The sequence below is a fragment of the Chiroxiphia lanceolata genome, chromosome 3 (genome assembly GCF_009829145.1).
Source record: "Chiroxiphia lanceolata isolate bChiLan1 chromosome 3, bChiLan1.pri, whole genome shotgun sequence".
In the NCBI taxonomy this organism is placed as follows: Eukaryota; Metazoa; Chordata; class Aves; order Passeriformes; family Pipridae; genus Chiroxiphia; species Chiroxiphia lanceolata.
The window spans coordinates 115809558-115832169 of NC_045639.1; the positions used below are offsets into that span (position 1 = coordinate 115809558).

At 51.1% G+C, this 22612-nt stretch overlaps 1 protein-coding gene across 1 annotated transcript in view; it reads left to right on the top strand.

Annotated features, from left to right (window-relative positions):
- Nucleotides 1-584: 584 nt before the first annotated feature.
- The window catches only part of NCOA1 (nuclear receptor coactivator 1), a 107143-nt gene continuing 85115 nt past the window's right edge, over nucleotides 585-22612 (top strand). The window contains exon 1 of the mRNA XM_032683125.1: nucleotides 585-624. The gene's annotated coding sequence lies outside the window, so the exon portion shown is untranslated. The remainder of the gene's footprint in view (nucleotides 625-22612) is intronic.

The following is a 22612-nucleotide window of genomic DNA, read 5'->3' on the forward strand; positions in this document are numbered from 1 at the left end:
GGGCTGAGGGCACGGCCGTGGCACCAGCGGGGTCCCGCTCAGGGACCCCCGTGCTCGGCGCCACCGGGGCCCCTCAGCCCGACCCCCCTGAGGCGCCAACATGGCGCCGCCTCCCCCTTCCCCTTCCCTTCCCCTTGCCCGTCCCGGCGGGGCCGCCCCGGGGCCGCGGCGAGGGTCGGGCGGGGGAAGATGGCGGCCGGCAGCGCTGAGGGAGGGCGGGCAGGGAAGGGAAGGAGGGAGGAGAGCGAGGAGGAGGAGGAGGGACCGCGCCGGGGCTCCGCCGACACCGCCCCCCTCGTCCTCCATGCCCAGCTCCGCCCCGTCCCGCCGGGAGGGAGGATCGCGGCCAGAGCGAGCGAGCGCCGGAGCCCCGCAGCCCGCGCCGCGCCGCCCAGGCAAGGGGCCCCGGGGCGCCCGGGGGAGCCCCCGCAGCGGCAGCCGGGGCTCCCCGCATCGCCCGCCCGGCAGCGCGGTCCGGGGGCTGCCCTCCAGCGCCAGCCCCGCAGCCCCCGGGGCCGCCGCCCGGCCGGGGGAGTCGCTGTCGCGTTGCCCGCGGAGCTCCGGCGGCCTGGGCGCCGGCGGCGGCGGAGGCGGAGGCGGCGGCCGTGGCGGTGTCAGCGGCAGGTGAGTGCGGGGCGCGGGGGGGCGGCCCCGCCGCGGCCCCTCGGCCCCCCCGGCGGCTGTCACGGCCCGGCCCCCCGCCCCGGGGCTGCCATGGCGGCCGCCGCCTCCCCCCCCCCCCCTTCGCTCGCTCGTTTCCCTCCCTCCCCTCCCTCTCTCCCCTGCCCGCCCTCCTCCTCCTCCTCCTCCTCCTCCTCCTTCTCCTCCTTCTTCTCCTTCTTCTCCTCCTCCTCCTCCTCCGCCGCCTTCTGCCCCCCCAACACACGCACCACCTCCCCCCCCAACAAACGCGGGGGACCCTCCTGCCTCCCCAGCGCTGCCTTGGCCTCGGTTGCCTCGCCCCCCCCCCCCTTCCCCCCCCAACACGCCCCGGTGTTATGGGTATTAATTTAAAGTTGATTGGAAAAGTGGGAGAAGCAGTTTTGCTGCTCACCTTCTCGCCCCCCTCCCCCCTTCCCTGCCCCCCGTTCCCATCCTCATCCCCTTCCTCTTCCCGGCTGGAAGATGGCAGAGGGGACCCGTCCCACTTCTCATCCCTTCCGTGTCCCCTTCCCCTTCCCTTCCCATCCTCGTCCCTATTCTTTTTTCCCTTTGCTGTCCCCATTCCCTTCCCGGTTGGAAAACGGCAGAGGGGACCCGTCCCCTTCCCCAGCCTCTTTTCCCTTCCCCAGCCCCTTCCCAACTGGAAGAGGGCAGACGGGACTCATCCCTGACCCCTTCCCCAGCCCCTTCCCCGTCTCCTTCCTCGACCCTTCCCTGTCCCCTTCCCCATCTCCTTCCTCGATCCCTTCCCTGATCCCTTCCTCAACCCTTTCTCTGACCTATTCCTCGACCCCTTTCCCATCCCTGTCCCTGACCCCTTCCCTGTCCCCTTCCCCATCCCCTTCCTCGATACCTTCCCTGACCCCTTCCTCGACCCCTTCCCCAGCCCCTTCCCAGCTGGAAGATGGCAGAGGGGACTCGGCCCTGACCCCTTCCCCATCCCCTTCCTTGATCCCTTCCCTGATCCCTTCCTCGACCCTTTCCCTGACCCCTTCCCTGTCCCCTTCCCCATCCCCTTCCTCGACCCCTTCCCCAGCCCCTTCCCCAGCCTCTTTCCCCTTCCCCAGGCCCTTCCCAGCTGGAAGAGGGCAAAGGGGACTCGTCCCCATCCCCTTCCTCGACCCCTTCCCCATCCCCTTCCTCGACCCCTTCCCCATCCCCTTCCCCACCCCGTTTCCCATCCCCTTCCCAGCTGGAAGATGACAGAGGGGACTCGTCCCCATCCCCTTCCCTGACCCCTTCCCTGACCCCTTCCCTGACCCCTTCCCTGACCCCTTCTTCGACCCCTTCCTTGACCCCTTCCCTGACCCCTTCCTCAACCCCTTTCCCATCCCCTTTCCCATCCCCTTCCCAGCTGGAAGAGGGCAGAGGGGATCCGTCCCTGACCCCTTCCCCGTTCCCTTCCCCATCCCCTTCCTCGACTCCTTCCCCGACCCCTTCCTCGATCCCTTCCCCAGCCCCTTCCCCACCCCGTTTCCCATCCTCTTCCCAGCTGGAAGATGGCAGAGGGGACTCATCGCCATCCCCTTCCCTGACCCCTTCCTCGACCCCTTCCCCATCCCCTTCCCCATCCCCTTCCTCGACCCCTTCCCCATCCCCTTCCCTGACCCCTTCCTCGACCCCTTACCTGACCCCTTCCTCGATCCCTTCCTCGACCCCTTCCCCATCCCCTTCCCTGACCCCTTCCCCATCCCCTTCCCCATCCCCTTCCTCAACCCCTTCCCTGACCCCTTCCTTGACCTCTTTCCCATCCCCTTCCCCTTTCCCATCCCTTTCCCATCCCCTTCCCCTTTCCCATCCCCTTCCCCATCCCCTTTCTTGACCCCTTCCCTGACCCCTTCCTCGACCTCTTTCCCATCCCCTTCCCCATCCCCTTCCCCTTTCCCATCCCCTTCCCCTTCCCCATCCCCTTCCTCGACCCCTTCCTCGACCTCTTTCCCATCCCCTTCCCCATCCCCTTCCCCTTTCCCCTTTCCCCTTCCCTTTTCCCATCCCCTTCCCCATCCCCTTCCCCTTCCCCTTCCCCATCCCCTTCCCCTTCCTCGACCCCTTCCTCGACCCCTTCCTCGATCCCTTCCTCATCCCCTTCCCCATCCCCTTCCCCATCCCCTTCCCCATTCCCTTCCCCATTCCCTTCCCCATCCCCTTCCCCATCCCCTTCCTCAACCCCTTCCCTGACCCCTTCCTTGACCTCTTTCCCATCCCCTTCCCCTTCCTCATCCCTTTCACCTTCCCCATTCCTTTCCTCATCCCCTTCCCCATCCCCTTCCTCATCCCCTTCCCCTTCCTCATCCCCTTCCCCTTCCTCATCCCCTTCCCCATCCCCTTCCTCACCCCCTTCCCTGACCCCTTCCTCAACCTCTTTCCCATCCCCTTCCCCATCCCTTTCCCCTTCCCCATCCCCTTCCTCATCCCCTTCCTCATCCCCTTCCCCTTCCTCATCCCCTTCCCCATCCCCTTCCTCGCCCCCTTCCCTGACCCCTTCCTCGACCTCTTTCCCATCCCCTTCCCCATCCCTTTCCCCTTCCCCATCCCCTTCCTCATCCCCTTCCCCATCCCCATCCCCTTCCCCATCCCCTTCCCAGCTGGCAGATGGCAGAGAGGACCCTTCCCCATCCCCTTCCCCATTCCCAACCGGAACGCGGCAGAGGGGAGGGCAGGGGAGGCCCCGGTTCCCCCCCGGGGGGGGCAGGGATGCTGTTCCCTTGGGTGGCGTTTTGGGTGACAGCTCTTTGTGTGTGGGGGTGTGTGGGTGACATTCCATGTGCGTGTCACCCCCCCCCGGTGATGCGCGGCCGCGCCCCCAAACCCCTCCCCGTCCCAACCCCCGGCCGGGCTGTCGGAGGTGACAAGTTTGGCACGGTCGGGCTGGGATTCGGGCTGGGATTCGGGCTGGGATTCGGGCTGGGATTCGGGCTGGGATTCGCCAGGTGTGCGTCGGGAGGCGGCTTTTTCCGGGGGGAGGGGGCTCTGCGGGATCCTCCCCCCTCCCCGCTTCTCCCACCCGCCCTGTGCCCTAAATTTCCATCCTCCCTCTCCCGGGAACAGTCCCGGCACCTGCCCCGCTCCCCGTGGCGGGCGCGGGGGGTTCCGTAACCTCTGGAATATGCCATTTAAAGCGGCAGGAAAAATCTCGGTGGCGGAAAAAAAAAAAGAGCCGCTTCCTTCCCCGGGCAGGTTTTTTTTTTACCTCCCCGAGGTGCGTTTTGACCTTTCGGTGCCCACGACTGGGGTCGGTGCCACGTTGGGGTGACGATTTCCTGGGAGTTTTTTTTTTTTTATTATTTTTGTTTCCCTCCCCTCCCCACACCCCCCTCCCTTTGTGTTTTGCCAAGGTGGGGAAAAAGCACCTTCCTCTGGGATAATCGGAGTCGCCGTCCGATTTTTTTTTTGCCGCCGTTCCCATCGAGCCCCGGCGGGGGGGGGGGGCAGAAAATAAATTAAGAAATACATTAATAATAATAATAATAATAATAATAATAATAATAAAAATGAAAGGGTGACGCAGCAAAGCGAGAGAGGGAAAACTGGAAATTTGGGGCTCGTGCGCGGGGTCGGCGCTTCCCAACCCCGTCTTTGATGGTTTGTGGCCGTTCGCGTCGCTTCGGTTCGGAGTGAAAAAAATCACACCCCCCTCCCCAACAAAAAAAAAAAAAAAAAACCAAAAAAAGCTGGTTTTGCGTGGGCAGGATGTGATAAACGGGTGTGAAATTTGCATGGATGTGCATATTTAGAAAGGCTACAACGTACCTGGCGAGCTGGCGAGGGGGGGGGGGCGACGGATTTATCTGGGAGTTACAAAAAAACAAAACCAACAAAACAAACACCGACCACACGAGAGCTGCTCGGTTTTTACTTTTTTCGGGAATCGCCCTGTGGTGGTTCTCGGGGGCGGAGTGGGGGACGTTGGGTGATCCCAGAGGTCTTTTCCAGCCTGAAGGGTTTCGTGGGGAGAGCGTTCCAGGCGTCCCGGAGCGTTTTGCGCGCGGGGAGGAAGTCGAGGAACGCGCGTTTCAGTCGGAAAAAAAACCCCCCACGCGTCGGCAGAGGGAGAAAGTCCGAAAGCGCCGCGGTGGTTTTTTGGAGGGAGACGTCCGGGGAGGGGGAAAACCAGGGATTTCCTCGGGGATCCTGCTCGGTGGAAGCGATTAAAGTTCAAGTTGCCACTCGAGGGGACGAACGGGGGGCGCTGGGGTGGCGGATAATCAGCGGGGAGGGAACTTTGGCAGCGCCCGCGCCTGGCGCCGGGCCCGAGGGCCCGGGAATGTGAAATCCCGGCTTTATTTGCTCAAGATGGGTATCTTGGCTCTTGGGGAGAGGCGCTGCCAAACTGAACATGGCACGGCCAACCCCACCACCACCACCCCTCCAACTCCTGCTTCCAAGGCAAACAAGGCCCACCTGGGATCCGGCTCTCCCTCCCCGAGGTCCTTGAGTTGTTCTCCTCCTTCTCCCGGTTCTCCGTCGGCGGCGTCGATCCCGGGAGCCGTGCGTGTCCTCCCGGAGCCGTGCCCTCCCGATAATGCCCCGGCACATGCTCACGACTGCATGACTAATTCCTGCAATTAGTCATACACTTCCACCCTGGATTTATTGGAGCTGGATCCCCTGTCGTTCCCCCCCTGCCCTCTCCCCGACGTCGGAAGAGCCCCGGGAATACGCGCGCACCGTCGGGAATTCGGGAACGTCGGGAGGCGCTTCGAGGGGACATTCGGGAGGCTTTGAAGGCTTAGTTTGGGGTGGGCTGTGAGGAATATCGGGAGCTTGGAAGGATTATTAAAGCTTAATTAATTATATAATCATATTTTTGAGGAGGGAGGGGGGGGGGACCAGCACCTCGGGGCTCGTTAATCCCGGGGGGGGGGGCTCCAGAAGGGAAGGTGGGAGCGTTCCGGGCTAAAAATATCCCGGCTCTGGAAGGAACAGCCTGGAAAAACGGGGTGTTTGGAGCGAGGGGAACTGTTTTATAGGACGGGTTCTTCTGGTTTGGCCTGGTTGGCTGCGCCGCTTTGGAGCGCTGGGGCTTTATCTTCCCCGGATCAAAGCGGAGGCACGGGGGGGGGGAAAGAAAAAAAAAAAAAGGGTTTTAAAAGTCGGATCCTGCACTTAAAGGCAGGGTTGGGAGCGGGGAAAGGCTGGGACCGACGGGTAAATGTTGGGAGCAGGAGTTCCTGAGAGGTGTGGGACTCCCTGGGATGCGCGGCCGCGGGAGTTTTTGATAAAAACAGGGAGTTTTGGTGGGTGGTTTCTGTGTGGCTGCTGCAGCAGCAGGAACCTCAGGCGCGGCCTGGATTGCAAAAGCAGAGGGAAAGTGGGGCCTGCTTCCCCCAACTCGCAGCCTGGAGAGGTGGAATTCCTGGTGGGCAGCGGGAGAGTGGGAATGACTACAGATGTGCAGCCTAAATAGGGGTTTTTTGGGGTATTTTAATAAGATTTCAGTGGAGCAGCACTTTAGTGGGGTTTCCGAGGGCGTTGCTGTCGTGGTGTCGGGGCCGATCCAACCCTTGGCTTGGATCTTTGGAATCGGGAAGGGCTGGGACCAGCAGGTTGGGACCAGGTGCTCCTGAAAGGTGTGGGATCCCCTGGGATGCGTGTCCACATCCCAATTTTCCGTAAAACCAAGGAATTTTGGTTGGTGTTTCCTGGCTTTTTGTGTTGCTGCAGCAGCAGGAAACCCGGGCAGGGATTGGGGTTTTCAGGGATGCAAAAGCAGAGGGAAAGTGGGCTCTGCTTCCATGAACTCCCAGCCTGGAGAGGTGGAATTTCTGATGGGAATGACAGCAGATGAGCAGCCTAAATAGGGATTTTTGGGGGTATTTTAATAAGTTTTCAGTGGAGCAGCACTTTAGTGGGGTTTCCGAGGGCGTTGCTGTCGTGGTGTCGGGGCCGATCCAACCCTTGGCTTGGATCTTTGGAATCGGGAAGGGCTGGGACCAGCAGGTTGTGACCAGGTGCTCCTGACAGGTGTGGGATCCCCTGGGATGCGAGGCCACATCCCAATTTTCCATAAACCCAAGGAATTTTGGTTGGCGGTTCCTGGCTTTTTGTGTTGCTGCAGCAGCAGGAAGGCCGGACAGGGATTGGGGTTTTCGGGGATGCAAAAGCAGAGGGAAAGTGGGCTCTGCTTCCATGAACTCCCAGCCTGGAGAGGTGGAATTTCTGGTGGACAGCAGGAGAGTGGGAATGACAGCAGATGAGCAGCCTAAATATGGGGTTTTTGGGGTATTTTAATAAGATTTCAGTGCAGCAGCACTTTTGTGGGTTTTCCGAGGGCGTTGCTGTCGTGGTGTCGGGGCCGATCCAACCCTTGGTTTGGATCTTTGGAATCGGGAAGGGCTGGGACCAGCAGGTAAATGTTGTGCCCAGGTGTTCCTGACAGGTGTGGGATCCCCTGGGATGCGTGTCCACATCCCAATTTTTGCCAAAACCAAGGAATTTTGGTTGGTGTTTCCTGGCTTTTTGTGTTGCTGCAGCAGCAGGAAGCCCGGGCAGGGATTGGGGTTTTCGGGGATGCAAAAGCAGAGGGAAAGTGGGCTCTGCTTCCCCGAACTCGCAGCCTGGAGAGGTGGAATTCCTGGTGGGCAGCAGGAGAGTGGGAATGACAGCAGATGTGCAACCTAAATATGGTTTTTTTGGGGTATTTTAATAAGATTTCAGTGGAGCAGCACTTTAGTGGGGTTTCCGAGGGCGTTGCTGTCGTGGTGTCGGGGCCGATCCAACCCTTGGCTTGGATCTTTGGAATCGGGAAGGGCTGGGACCAGCAGGTTGTGACCAGGTGCTCCTGACAGGTGTGGGATCCCCTGGGATGCGTGTCCACATCCCAATTTTCCGTAAAACCAAGGAATTTTGGTTGGTGTTTCCTGGCTTTTTGTGTTGCTGCAGCAGCAGGAAACCCGGGCAGGGATTGGGGTTTTCAGGGATGCAAAAGCAGAGGGAAAGTGGGCTCTGCTTCCATGAACTCCCAGCCTGGAGAGGTGGAATTTCTGATGGGAATGACAGCAGATGAGCAGCCTAAATAGGGATTTTTGGGGGTATTTTAATAAGATTTCAGTGGAGTAGCACTTTAGTGGGTTTTCCGAGGGCGTTGCTGTCGTGGTGTCGGGACCGATCCAACCCTTGGCTTGGATCTTTGGAATCGGGAAGGGCTGGGACCAGCAGGTTGGGACCAGGTGCTCCTGAAAGGTGTGGGATCCCCTGGGATGCGAGGCCACATCCCAATTTTCCATAAACCCAAGGAATTTTGGTTGGCGGTTCCTGGCTTTTTGTGTTGCTGCAGCAGGAGGAAACCCGGGCAGGGATTGGGGTTTTTGGGGATGCAAAAGCAGAGGGAAAGTGGGCTCTGCTTCCATGAACTCCCAGCCTGGAGAGGTGGAATTTCTGATGGGAATGACAGCAGATGAGCAGCCTAAATAGGGATTTTTTGGGGTATTTTAATAAGTTTTCAGTGCAGCAGCACTTTAGTGGGGTTTCCGAGGGCGTTGCTGTCGTGGTGTCGGGGCCAATCCAACCCTTGGTTTGGATCTTTGGAATCGGGAAGGGCTGGGACCAGCAGGTTGGGACCAGGTGTTCCTGAGAGGTGTGGGATCCCCTGGGATGCGTGTCCACATCCCAATTTTCCATTAACCCAAGGAATTTTGGTTGGTGTTTCCTGGCTTTTTGTGTTGCTGCAGCAGCAGGAAACCCGGGCAGGGATTGGGGTTTTCAGGGATGCAAAAGCAGAGGGAAAGTGGGCTCTGCTTCCATGAAGTCGCTGCCTGGAGAGGTGGAATTTCTGGTGGACAGCAGGAGAGTGGGAATGACAGCAGATGAGCAGCCTAAATATGGGGTTTTTGGGGTATTTTAATAAGTTTTCAGTGCAGCAGCACTTTTGTGGGTTTTCCGAGGGCGTTGCTGTCGCGGTGTCGGGGCCGATCCAACCCTTGGCTTGGATCTTTGGAATCGGGAAGGGCTGGGACCAGCAGGTTGGGACCAGGTGTTCCTGAGAGGTGTGGGATCCCCTGGGATGCGTGTCCACATCCCAATTTTCCATTAACCCAAGGAATTTTGGTTGGTGTTTCCTGGCTTTTTGTGTTGCTGCAGCAGCAGGAAACCCGGGCAGGGATTGGGGTTTTCAGGGATGCAAAAGCAGAGGGAAAGTGGGCTCTGCTTCCATGAAGTCGCTGCCTGGAGAGGTGGAATTTCTGGTGGACAGCAGGAGAGTGGGAATGACAGCAGATGAGCAGCCTAAATATGGGGTTTTTGGGGTATTTTAATAAGTTTTCAGTGCAGCAGCACTTTTGTGGGTTTTCCGAGGGCGTTGCTGTCGTGGTGTCGGGGCCGATCCAACCCTTGGCTTGGATCTTTGGAATCGGGAAGGGCTGGGACCAGCAGGTAAATGTTGTGCCCAGGTGTTCCTGAGAGGTGTGGGATCCCCTGGGATGCAAGACCACGTCCCAATTTTCCATAAAACCAAGGAATTTTGGTTGGTGTTTCCTGGCTTTTTGTGTTGCTGCAGCAGCAGGAAACCCGGGCAGGGATTGAGGTTTTCGGGGATGCAAAAGCAGAGGGAAAGTGGGCTCTGCTTCCCCGAACTCGCAGCCTGGAGAGGTGGAATTTCTGATGGGAATGACAGCAGATGAGCAGCCTAAATAGGGATTTTTGGGGGTATTTTAATAAGATTTCAGTGGAGCAGCACTTTAGTGGGGTTTCCGAGGGCGTTGCTGTCGTGGTGTCGGGGCCGATCCAACCCTTGGCTTGGATCACTGGAATCGGGAAGGGCTGGGACCAGCAGGTAAATGTTGTGCCCAGGTGTTCCTGACAGGTGTGGGATCCCCTGGGATGCGTGTCCACATCCCAATTTTTGCCAAAACCAAGGAATTTTGGTTGGCGGTTCCTGGCTTTTTACCGGGGCCGATCCAACCCTTGGCGAGGAGAATCCGTAGGATTCTCTTGGAAATTCTCCGGAATTCTGCCTGGGAGCCGCCGGGAGCTTCCCCCTCTTCCCTGGGCGCCCAGCAGGACCCGGAACGGGACGTTTTCCCGTCGCTGCCACATTCCAGAGGGTGCCTTTTCCCGTGACTCAGGGAAGAACAGGTTCTTCCCACCGCGTCCCGTCCCCCCCCCCTTGGAATTCCGTCCCTGGGACCAGATATCCAAGCGCTGGGATGGGGGAAGGAAAGGATGCGTCAGCGCCGGCTTTACCTGTCGGAGAGGGGGAGATAAAAACCCCAACTGCTGAACTGGTTGGGAGGTTTTTTTTTTTTAAGCCTGAACTAATTTACCTGGCTGGGGAATGTAGGTTAAAAACTCGGCTTTGCCGGGCTTTTGGGCCGGCGCCAGTTTTTTGCTCCGCCGGGAAAACTCCGGCTCAGCGGCTTCTGCGCTGATAATCCTGCAATCCCGCTCCTGCTGTTCCCCCGGCAGAGGCAGGGAAGGCTCTCCCGTGGGTGACCCAATTGCCTGGGAAGCGATTCCGACGGAAACGAGGGAGCGAAGGAAGGGGGGGGGAATTCGCGGAGAATTGAAAAAAAAAGAAAACCCCGAGTCAGCGTCGGGGCTGGGCCGGGTTTGAAAGGGAAAGCTAAAGGTGTTTAATGCTGTTTATAGTCCCTTTTTTTTTTTTGGTTGTGAGCGTTGTGGAATTCCCAGGCTGGAAAAGGAGGAGGGAAAAGCCCTGAAGCTTTCAGGCCGTGGAACGGTGGGAAAAATCCTGGATGCTGCGGGGGGGGTGCTTTGTGTGCGGGGAGGATCCCGGTGGAAGCGCCGGGCTCCGAGGTTGTGTGGCCTAAGTGAGGTGGATTTGTGATGCAGCCGAGGGGAATCCAACCAGAGACATCCCAAAAATATCCCAAAATATCCCAAAATATCCCTACTATCTGCTAAACCCGCTGCCTGGTTCATTGTGCTCCCTAAGCCGGGCCCAACTGTGCTGGCAGTGGTTTTTAAGCTGAGTTTAAAGGTTTGCCTTGGTGGGTGAAGGTGATTTATTTTCCAGGTTACAGGCAGGTGATGCAGGCAAAGGGTTCAGGGAATATCCCAGGAATGCTTTGGATCCCTAGTGGACTCTCCAACATCCACGTTTTTTGCTCCCAGGCTCCCCAATTTTTCGGTTTAAACCTGATCCGTGGAGGCGTTTTAGGCTATTCCAGTCAAACTGCGCCGAGTTTATCGGTGAAAAGAAGGATCTTTTCCACCTTTCTGTTCCCTTTTTTTGGTGAGCGTTGTGGAATTCCCAGGCTGGAAAAGGAGGAGGGAAAAGCCCTGAAGCTTTCAGGCCGTGGAACGGTGGGAAAAATCCTGGATGCTGCGGGGTGGGAAAAATCCTGGATGCTGCGGGGGGGGCTTTGTGTGCGGGGAGGATCCCGGTGGAAGCGCCGGGCTCCGAGGTTGTGCGGCCCGAGTGAGGTGGATTTGTGATCCAGCCGAGGGAAATCCAACCAGAGACATCCCAAAAATATCCCAAGCTATCCCAAAATATCCCTACTATCTGCTAAACCCGCTGCCTGGTTCGTTGTGCTCCCTAAGCCGGGCCCAGCTGTGCTGGCGGTGGTTTTTAAGCTGAGTTTAAAGGTTTGCCTTGGTGGGTGAAGGTGATTTATTTTCCAGGTTACAGGCAGGTGATGCAGGCAAAGGGTTCAGGGAATATCCCAGGAATGCTTTGGATCCCTGGTGGACTCTCCAACATCCACGTTTTTTGCTCCCAGGCTCCCCAGTTTTTCGGTTTAAACCTGATCCGTGGAGGCGTTTCGGGCGTGTTTGTGTTTTTTCTCCAGGGATAAAGGTCCTTTAAAATTAGGCCCCGCTTTAAACCGGTGTCGGAACTATCCCGATCCGGGCCCATCCCGGATCTATTGGATCGGGAATTCCCAAAAAAGTCTTGTTTGGAGCCGTTCATATTTATTTTTACCGTTTATTGGGGCGGAAGGGGCTGTAAAACCAACCCTAAAAATGGGTTTCCTCGCCTTAATTCCCCTCCCCTCTTTTTGACCGTCGGGAATCCCGAGGGTCCCGGTTTTTTTTTTTTCCCGGGATTTTCCGAAGCCCTCGGAAGCCCCAGGCAGGGCGCCAGGAAAGGCACGGGATGGGCTGTTCCCCGGGGTTTCCAGGCGGGGAAGTGGTGGAGGAGGAGCTGTTGGGATCCCAAACGCGTCCCCGGCTTTCCCGCGCCTCTGGAATTCCTCTGGAATTCCGATCCCGGCGGTGAAGGGAGGGATGGGGGGGTGGGTTTGGATCACGGGAATCCTTTGGGATCCGAGGGTGGCAAAAGGGATTCGTGGATGTTGGAACGGTCGGTGTTGATAGTTGTGAGTAATATCAGCATTAATTAATTATCATTAATAATTATCATTAATAATATAATAGTATATAATAGTTAATATATTATACACAATAAAATATATTAAATATATTAAATTATATATTAAATATGTAATAAAATATATAATAAGATAGAATAAAATATATTAAATATATTAAATTATATATTAAAAATATAATAAAATATATAATAATATATATGTTACATATTATATAGTATATATCATATAATAGTATAAATTACATATTATATATTTAATATATAATCACATAAATTATATATAAATAATATAAATTATATAAATGTTACATTATATAAATTACATAAATATTATATTTATATATATTATATGAATATTGCATTATATATGTAATATAAAACATGGATATAATATATAAATAATATATAAATGACATATAAATAATATATAAATTATATTTATAAAGATATAAAGAAATACTAATATAATATGGAATATATAATACATAGTATCATATATATAATATATAATATTATATGTCATATAATACTATGTAATTATTTATTATACAGTATTTATTTAATATATAATTACATGAATAATACATAAATGGTATTATATATTACATAAATGTTATATTATATGTAATATATAATGTAAAACATGGATATAATATATAAATAATATATAAATAATATATAAATAACATATAAATAATATATAAATAAATATATTTATAAAGATATAAAGAAATACTAATATTATATGGAATATGTAATATATAATACATAGTATACATATAATATATATTATTATATGTCATATAATACCATATAATTATTTATTATACAGTATTTATTTAATATATAATTACATGAATAATACATAAATGATATTATATATTATATAAATATATAATATATATCCATGTAAAACATGGATGTAATATATAAATGACATATAAATAATATATAAATAAATATATTTATACAGATATAAAGAGATAATAATATAATATAGAATATGTAATATATAATACTTAGTATCATATATATAATATATAATATTATATGTCATATAATACTATATAATTATTTATATAATTATATTAATACTATGTAATTATTTATTATACAGTATTTATTTAATATATAGTTACATGAATAATACATAAATGATATTATATATTATATAAATGTTATATGTAATATATGATGTAAAACATGGATATAACATATAAATAATATATAAATAATATATAAATAACATATAAATAATATATAAATAAATATATTTATAAAGGTATAAAGAAATACTAATATAATATGTAATTTGTAATATATAATATGTAGTATCATATATGTATCACATATATGCCATATAATACTATAGAATTATTTATTATATATTATTTATTTAATATATAATTACATGAATGATATTATATATTATATAAATATTATATTATATGTAATGTATAATATAAAATATAGATTTAATATATGAATAACATATAAATAATATATAAATAAATATATTTATACAGATATAAAGAGTTAATAAATATAATATAAAGTGTAATATATACTATGTAATATATAGTATTATATATATCATATGTTATATATAATATTATATATCATATAATAGTATATGTTTATTTATATTATATATTTAACATTTAATTACATAAATAATATATAAATAATATTACATATTATATACATATATGTAATATATGATATAATGTCTAAATATAATATATAAATGACATATAAATAAATATATTTATACAGATACAAAGAAATAATATATAATATACCTAATAATATAATATGTTATATACACTATATAACATACTATGTAGTATACTATAAAATACTATATAGTATTTTAATATAATATACATAATATTAGTGATTTTCCCCATGTGCATCCCGTGGTGACTTTGGAATTCAGGGATATTCCAGCCCCTGGAAATTCCCTGCCCAGGAGATTTCAGAAAAATAATCAAATCGAAATAATAATAAATTTAAAAAAACCTCCAACAAAATAATAACATTTACATAATAGTAATAATAATAATAATAATAATAATAATAATAATAATAATAATTGGAGGTTGGAGCCTCACGCGTGTTTTGGGGACGTTTTGTAGGAAAAAGGAACGTTATTCCGGTTTTTCCCCGCTCGTCTTTTCCGGTGGATTGGCCGGAATCGCGGGAATTTTTGAAGGAAATCAGCTCCTGGTGCTGGGTGGGAATCGGTTGCTGTGGGAATCTTGGTGTTGGCGGGTCCTCGGGGGTGCCAGGAGTTGGAAAATCCCGTAAAATTGGGATTGGAAGGTGGGTCTGGGCTTCTTGGCAAGAGGGGATGTGGATTCTCCATCCCTGGAAGTGTCCAAGGCCGGGTTGGACGGGGCTTGGAGCGACCTGGGATAGCGGGAAGTGTCGGGATGGGAATGGGGTGAACTTTGAGGTCCATTCCCACGTCGGATCCATGAGGACACCTGGAGAAGGGAAGGATCCCGGGAGAGCTTGGAGCACATTCCAGAGCCTGAAGGGGCTCCAGGAGAGCTGGAGAGGGATTTGGGATCAGGGCCTGGAATGCCAGGCCCCAGGGAATGGATCCCAGTGGGAAAGGGGAGATTTGGGGGGGAGATTGGGAAGGGATTCCCGGCTGGGAGGGTGGGGAGGGGCTGGGCTGGAATTCCCGGAGAAGCTGTGGCTGCCCCTGGATCCCTGGGAGTGTCCCAGGCCGGGTTGGATTCCTTGGGATAACGGGAGGTGTCGGGGTTGGATGAGCTTTAAGATCCCTTCCCACCCAAACCATCCTGGGATCCTGTTTGGGATTGCAGAGGAATGAGGATGGAGATGGATGAGGATGGAGACAGTGGATGAGGATGGACAAGGTGGATGAGGATGGAGATGGTGGATGAGGTTGGAGATGGTGGATGAGGATGGAGATGATGGATGAGGATGGAGATGGATGAGGATGGAGATGGTGGATGAGGATGGAGATGGTGGATGAGGTTGGAGATGGATGAGGATGGAGATGGTGGGTGAGGATGGAAATGATGGATGAGGATGGAGATGATGGATGAGGATGGAAATGATGGATGAGGATGGAGATGGATGAGGACAGAGATGATGGATGAGGATGGAGATGGTGGATGAGGATGGAGATGGTGGATGAAGATGGAAATGGTGGATGAAGATGGAGATGGTGGATGAGGATGGAGATGGTGGATGAGGATGGAGATGGTGGATGAGGATGGAGATGGTGGGTGAGGATGGAGATGGTGGATGAGGATGGACAAGATGGATGAGGATGGAGATGGATGAAGATGGAGATGGTGGATGAGGATGGAGATGGATGAGGATGGAGATGGATGAAGATGGAGATGGTGGATGAGGATGGAAATGGTGGATGAAGATGGAGATGGTGGATGAGGATGGACAAGATGGATGAGGATGGAGATGGATGAAGATGGAGATGGTGGATGAGGATGGAAATGGTGGATGAAGATGGAGATGGTGGATGAGGATGGAGATGGTGGATGAGGATGGAGATGGTGGGTGAGGATGGAGATGGTGGGTGAGGATGGAGATGGTGGATGATGGACAAGGTGGATGAAGATGGAGATAATGGGTGAGGATGGAGATGGTGGATGACAATGGAGATGGAAGAGGATGGACAAGATGGATGGGAATGCTGGATGTGGATGGAGACTGTGGATGAGGATGGAGATGCTGAATGAGTATGGAGATGATGGATGAGGATGATGATGATGGATGAGGATGGAGATGGATGAGGATGGACAAGATGGATGGGAATGATGGATGAGGATGGACAAGATGGATGGGAATGGTGGATGAGGATGGATAAGATGGATTGGTATGGCGATGGTGGATGAGGATGGAGATGGAAGAGGATGGACAAGGTGGATGAGGATGGAGACAATGGATGAGGATGGAGATGATGGATGAGGATGGAGACGATAGATGAGGATGGAGTGAGGATGAGGATGGAGAAGATGGATGAGGATGGAGAAGATGGATGAAGATGGAGAAGATGGATGAGGATGGAGAAGATGGATGAGGATGGAGATGGATGAGGATGGAGATGGATGAGGATGGACAAGGTGGATGAGGATGGAGATGATGGAGACAATAGATGAGGATGGAGTGAGGATGAGGATGGAGATGATGGATGAGGATGGAGAAGATGGATGAAGATGGAGAAGATGGATGAGGATGGAGAAGATGGATGAGGATGGAGATGGATGAGGATGGAGATGGATGAGGATGGAGATGGTGGATGAGGATGGAGTGAGGATGAGGATGGAATGAGGATGGAGATGGTAGATGAGGATGCTGGATGAGGATGGAAATGGTGGATGAAGATGGGGATGGTGGATGAAGATGGAGATGGATGACGATGGAGACGGTGAGGATGAGGATGATGGACGAGGATGGACAAGGTGGATGGGGATGGAGATGATGAGGATGAGGATGCTGGATGAGGATGCAGATGCTGGATGTCGACGTTCAGCGACTCCTGCTTTGGGAAGCCGCGCTGGGCGTGGAAAACCGGGAGCAAAGCCTTGGGAATTCACTGTCAGAGGAGGTGCTGCCGGGTCACGGCTCAGTCACAGCAGGTCCAGAGGGAGAACAAACATCCATGGCCAGGGAAAACCTGGATTGGGAGCTCAGGCCTGTGTGTTACTCACTAAAAAACAACCAGGAACGTGCTGACGGCCTCCAAAATTCCAGGGCTTCCAAACACCACCGGAGAACTCCCGAGGGCTGTCCAAGGAGGGATTTAAAAAAAACCAACCGAGCCAACAAACCCTCTCTGGTTTTCCTCCTGGATGCCAGACCCAAAAATTCCTACCTTGGGGAATTCCAGCTGGGAAAAAAAACCTTCTTGGGAGGTTGTGGAAACTTTTTGGGAATTGATTTGGTTCAACCAGGGGAAGTTTTCTTCCAGGGGTTCGAAGTGAGGAGGGAAAATGCGCGGGACAGGCATTAAAAATGGGGAAAAACAGAAAATCCCCAAGGAATGTCAGCCTGGAAGTGGTTTCCTCCCGTTTCCCGCCAGGTTGCTCCCAGATCCCAAGATTTGTGTAAGCATCATCTCTGGGAGCAGGAAAACATTCCCGTTTCTCCCCAGCTTGCTCCAAGATCCCGAAATTTGTCTAAGCACCATCTCTGGGAGCAGGAAGACATTCCCATTTTTCCCCAGGTTACTCCAAGATTCCCAGACTTGTGTAAACACCTTCTTTGGGGAGCAGGAAAACATTCCCATTTCCCACCAGGTTTCTCCAAGATCCCTAAATTTGTGTAAGCACCATCTCTAGGAGCAGGAAGACATTCCCATTTTTCCCCAGGTTACTCCAAGATCCCTAAATTTGTGTAAGCACCATCTCTGGGAGCAGGAAAACATTCCCATTTTTCCTCAGGTTGCTCCAAGATCCCCAGACTTGTGTAAACACCTTCTCTAGGAAGCAGGAAAACATTCCCAATTCCCAACTGGGCACAGGCTCGTCCGGCTTCCCAGCAGGGAATTTGAAATCCCGGGTTTTTACTCCTGGAACAGTCGGATTTGGGGTTAAATTGTCCAAATCCAGCAAAACCACGGAATTTTAATTTGTTTGTGAAGTGGCTTCTTCCTGGGCCTCCCGGAGCGCCGGGAATTGGGAACAGCCGCTCCGGGAAGGAGGAAGAGCTGTCGAGTTTTCCATAAGCTGTGTTTTCCATCCCCGTCAGCGCCTTGGAATGGGATTTGGAGCTCCCGACAGCTCCTCTCCCACCCCACGGGATGATTGTTCTCCTCAGCCCTTGACTGGGAATAATCCCGGGAATTCTGCTCTGCTGCCGACTGGGGTTTAATCAGGGAGCGGTTCCCACCTTCCAGGAGGTGATTTGGGGGGAATTCCTGCGGGAGGAAGGTGGTCCTGGTGTTCCCTGCAGGGATTAAGTGTTCCCCGGAGCCAGGGGTGGGAGTGGTGAATTCCAAGCGCTGGGAATTTCCAAGGAGGTTGTTTTGCTGCTCCGGCGGGTTGGGAGATAAGGGAGGGCAAAGGAGGAAGGGTCAGGGTTGGGAATAAAAAGCTGGAAAAATAGGAGAGAGGCTGCTTTGCTGCCAGCAGGGAAAAGAGGCTTGGAATGCCAGGATGGTTTGGTTGTGGATCATCCCATTCCATGTTCAGGGACACCTCCCGCTATCCCAGGTGGCTCCAGCCTTTCCTTGGACACTCCCAGGGATCCAGGGGCGGCCACAGCTTCTCTGGGAATTCTATCCCAGCCTCTCCTCACCCTCCCAGCCAGGAATTCCATCCCAGTCTCCCATCTAAACCTACCCTGTGGGTTCCGTTTTTCGGGAAGGGACCTGTAGGATTAGAAGTCTCGGGCTTTAGGAATCCAGAATCCCGGATGTGGGGCTGGAAGGGCTGGAGCTGGAGCAGAGCTCCGGTGCTGGTCATGGAAAACTGAATTCCCCCTTGGGCAGGTCCAGGGAATTCCTGGGCCTCATCCCTGTCCTGGGTGACTGTGGAATAACCGGGGGCGTTCCCGGCGTTGGAGTCTCGGCTCCTGTTTTCCTTCCTGTTTTCCATTAGTTTCTATGTTTCCTTTTGTCTTTCTCTGCTTGAAATCTTGGAATGGTTTGAGTGGCTGCCCCTGGATCCCTGGGAGTGTCCAAGGCCGGGTTGGATTCCCTGGGATAGCGGGAGATGCCCCTGAACATGGAACGGGATGGGATTTAAAGTCCCTTCCCACCCAAACCAGTCTGGGATTGTGGGATAAAGGACATTCAGAATCCATTCAGAGGGATTTTTATGGAATCTGGGGGTGGAAAAGGCGGGAAAGGGGAAGGGAGACCCTGCCCTGAGTGCCAAGATTCCCAGGGAACCCCCTTGTTCCCGGAACTCCTTCCCAGGGAGGAGTTGGGCTGGGGATGGATCCAATGGCAGCTCTGGCTCCAGGCTGGGAGAGCTGGGAATGGCCAGGCTGGAGAAGGGAAGGATCCCGGGAGAGCTTGGAGAACATTCCAGAGCCTGAAGGGGCTCCAGGAGAGCGGGAGAGGGATTTGGGATCAGGGCCTGGAATGCCAGGCCCCAGGGAATGGATCCCAGTGGGAAAGGGGAGATTTGGGGGGGAGATTGGGAAGGGATTCCTGGCTGGGAGGGTGGGGAGGGTCTGGACTGGAATTCCCGGAGAAGCTGTGGCTGCCCCTGGATCCCTGGGAGTGTCCCAGGCCGGGTTGGATTCCCTGGGATAGCGGGAGGTGTCCCTGCCCATGGAATGGGATGGACTTTAAAAAGTGTAAAGTCCACCCAGAATTCCCTTTTTACAGCCCTCGGCCCCATCCCTGCCCCAGTTTCACCCACCCCCCGGGATCTCTCCAACCTTTGTTCCGAAGGTCACGCGGCCGAGCCTCGGCGGCAGCGGCGTCTCCCAACCTTTCATCTTCCCGGGAATCCCCACCTTCCAGCACCTCCGGGACTTGGGAACTGGTTCCCAGGTGTCCCGACCGGACAGCTTTGTGCTTTTCCTGCAGGATTGGCCTTTTTTTCCCTGAAGGGCTCTCGGAGACTTAAAATATCCCTGGTTTTCCCGCTTGTTTTAAGGGAATTAATTCCCCCGGATTCCAACCCAAACGACTCCTCTTAGTGCAGGAAAAAAAATGAGTTGACTCTTATAAAGGCTTAATTAAAACCAGTTTTAAGCTTGAGCCTGGTGAGTCCCTCCCAGCTCGGAATATTCCGGGATTCTCCGGGCTTTGTTTCGAGCATTTCGGTGGTCACCAGGGAGAAGTTTGTTAAAAAGCTGATTTAAAAGTAACCCCAGAATTTCTTGTTTCCCGAAAACATTTGATAAACCCCCTGGAATGTAGGGGATTTTCTAAAAAACTTTTACCTCAAAAGTTTTACCTCAGGATTTTACCTCAGAATTTTATCTCAAGGATTTTACCTCAAAACTTTTCCTCAAAATTTTACCTCAGAATTTTACCTCAAGATTTCACCTCAAAGTTTTACCTCAGAATTTTACCTCAGGATTTTACCTCGGAATTTTACCTCAGGATTTTACCTCAAAATTTTACTTTAAAAGTTTCCCTCAAAACTTTTCCTCAAAACTTTTATCTCAAAATTTTACCTCAGGATTTTACCTCAAAATTTTACCTCAAGATTTTACCTCAGAATTTTACCTCGAAGTTTTGCCTCAAAATTTTACTTTAAAATTTTCCCTCAAAACTTTACCTCAAAATTTTACCTCAGAATTTTACCTCAAAATTTTACCTCAAGGTTTTACCTCAAAATTTTACCTCAAAACTTTATCTCAAAATTTTACCTCAAGATTTTACCTCAAAATTTTACTTTAAAATTTTACCTCAGAATTTTACCTCAAGATTTTATCTCAAAATTTTATCTCAAAGTTTTACCTCAGGATTTTACCTCAAAATTTTACCTCAAGATTTTACCTCAAAATTTTACTTTAAAATTTTCCCTCAAAACTTTTCCTCAAAACTTTGTCTCAAAATTTTACCTCAGGATTTTACCTCAAGATTTTACCTCAAAATTTTACTTTAAAAAAATCTCAAAAGTTTTCCTCAAAACTTTTATCTCAAAATTTTACCTTAGAATTTTACCTCAAAGTTTTACCTCAAAATTTTACCTCAAAATTTTACTTTAAAATTTTACCTCAAAACTTTATCTCAAAATTTTACCTCAAAACTTTTCCTCAAAATTTTACCTCACAATTTTACCTCAAAATTTTACCTCAAAACGTTATCTCAAAATTTTACCTCAAGATTTTACCTCAAAACTTCTCTTCAAAATTTTACCTCAGAATTTTACCTCAAGATTTTATCTCAAAGTTTTGCCTCAAGATTTTACCTCAAAATTTTACTTTAAAATTTTACCTCAAAACTTTTCCTCAAAATTTTACCTCAGGATTTCACCTCAGGATTTTACCTCAGGATTTTACCTCAAAACTTTCCCTCAGAATTTTCCCTCAGTTGGGAATGTTGGGCTGGAGCTGGAGCAGAGCTCCGGTGCTGGTCATGGGAAACTGATTTCCCCCTTGGGCACGTCCAGGGAATTCCTGGGGCTCATCCCTGTCCTGGGTGACCGTGGAATAACCGGGGGCATTCCCGGCGTGGGAGGGAATTGTGTTTTCCTTCCTGTTTTCCGTTCGTTTTTATGCTTCCTTTTGTCTTTCTGTGCTTGGAATCCTGGAATGGTTTGTGTGGGAAGGGATATCAGAGCTCATCCCGTTTGTACCCCGACACCTCCCGCTATCCCAGGGGGCTCCAACCCGGCCTTGGACGCTCCCAGGGATCCAGGGGCAGCCACAGCTTCTCTGGGAATTCCAGCCCAGCCCCTCCCCACCCTCCCAGCCAGGAATCCCTTCCCAATCTCCCCCCCCCAAATCTCCCCTTTCCCACTGGGATCCACTCCCTGGGGCCTGTCATTCCAGACCCTGATCCCAAATCCCTCTCCCGCTCTCCTGGAGCCCCTTCAGGCTCTGGAATGTGCTCCAAGCTCTCCCGGGATCCTTCCCTTCTCCAGCCTGGCCATTCCCAGCTCTCCCAGCCTGGAGCCAGAGCTGCCATTGGATCCATCCCCAGCCCAACTCCTCCCTGGGAAGGAGTTCAGGGAACAAGGGGGTTCCCTGGGAATCTCGGGGCTCAGGGCAGGGTCTCCCTTCCCCTTTCCTGCCTTTTCCATCCCCACATTCCATAAAAATCCCTCTGAGTGGATTCTGAGTGTCCTTTATCCTGGAATCCCGGAATGGTTTGGGTGTGGGAAGAAACCTTTAAATCCCCTCCCATTCCATGTTCAGGGACACCTCCCGCTATCCCAGGTGGCTCCAAGGGAATCCAACCTGGCCTTGGACACTCCCAGGGATCCAGGGGCAGCCACAGCTTCTCTGGGAATTCCAGACCAGCCCCTCCCCACCCTCCCAGCCAGGAATCCCTTCCCAATCTCCCCCCCAAATCTCCCCTTTCCCACTGGGATCCATTCCCTGGGTCCTGTCATTCCAGACCCTGATCCCAAATTCTCTCTCCAGCTCTCCTGGAGCCCCTTCAGGCTCTGGAATGTTCTCCAAGCTCTCCCAGGATCCTTCCATTCTCCAGCCGGGCCATTCCCAACTCTCCCAGCCTGGAGCCAGAGGTTCTCCAGCCTTTGGAGCATCTCCGTGGCCTCCTCTGGCCCTGCTCCAGCAGCTCCACATCCTTCTGACATTCGGATGTGCCCCAAATCCGTGGAAGCCTCTGAATCCATGATACCTCTGCTCTTTTTCCCATCCCAAGGGCAGAGGATTCTCCCGATCCTGGATTTTTGCTCCCGCTGGATTTATTACGGGGCTGGAATAAAAAAAAACTGGCGTCAAGGGGATCATCTCAGATCAGGGGTTTTTTTTGGGGGGGTTAAATTCCAACCGATCCAGGCCCTTTTTCCCGCCGCTGCTTTTCTCCCGTGCCTTCCTCCCGGCTCCAGGGGCTCTTCCTGACTTTATTCCGCGTCGGGAATTCCGCGTTGGTTCGGACATCTCCTGAAACCACCCCCCCCATGAATAAATTAATCCATTTTTCCCTGGAATAAAAAACCACATCAGGAGGCCACGGGGGCGGGAGGGGGAGGGGTTGGAACAAGAGGAACTTTT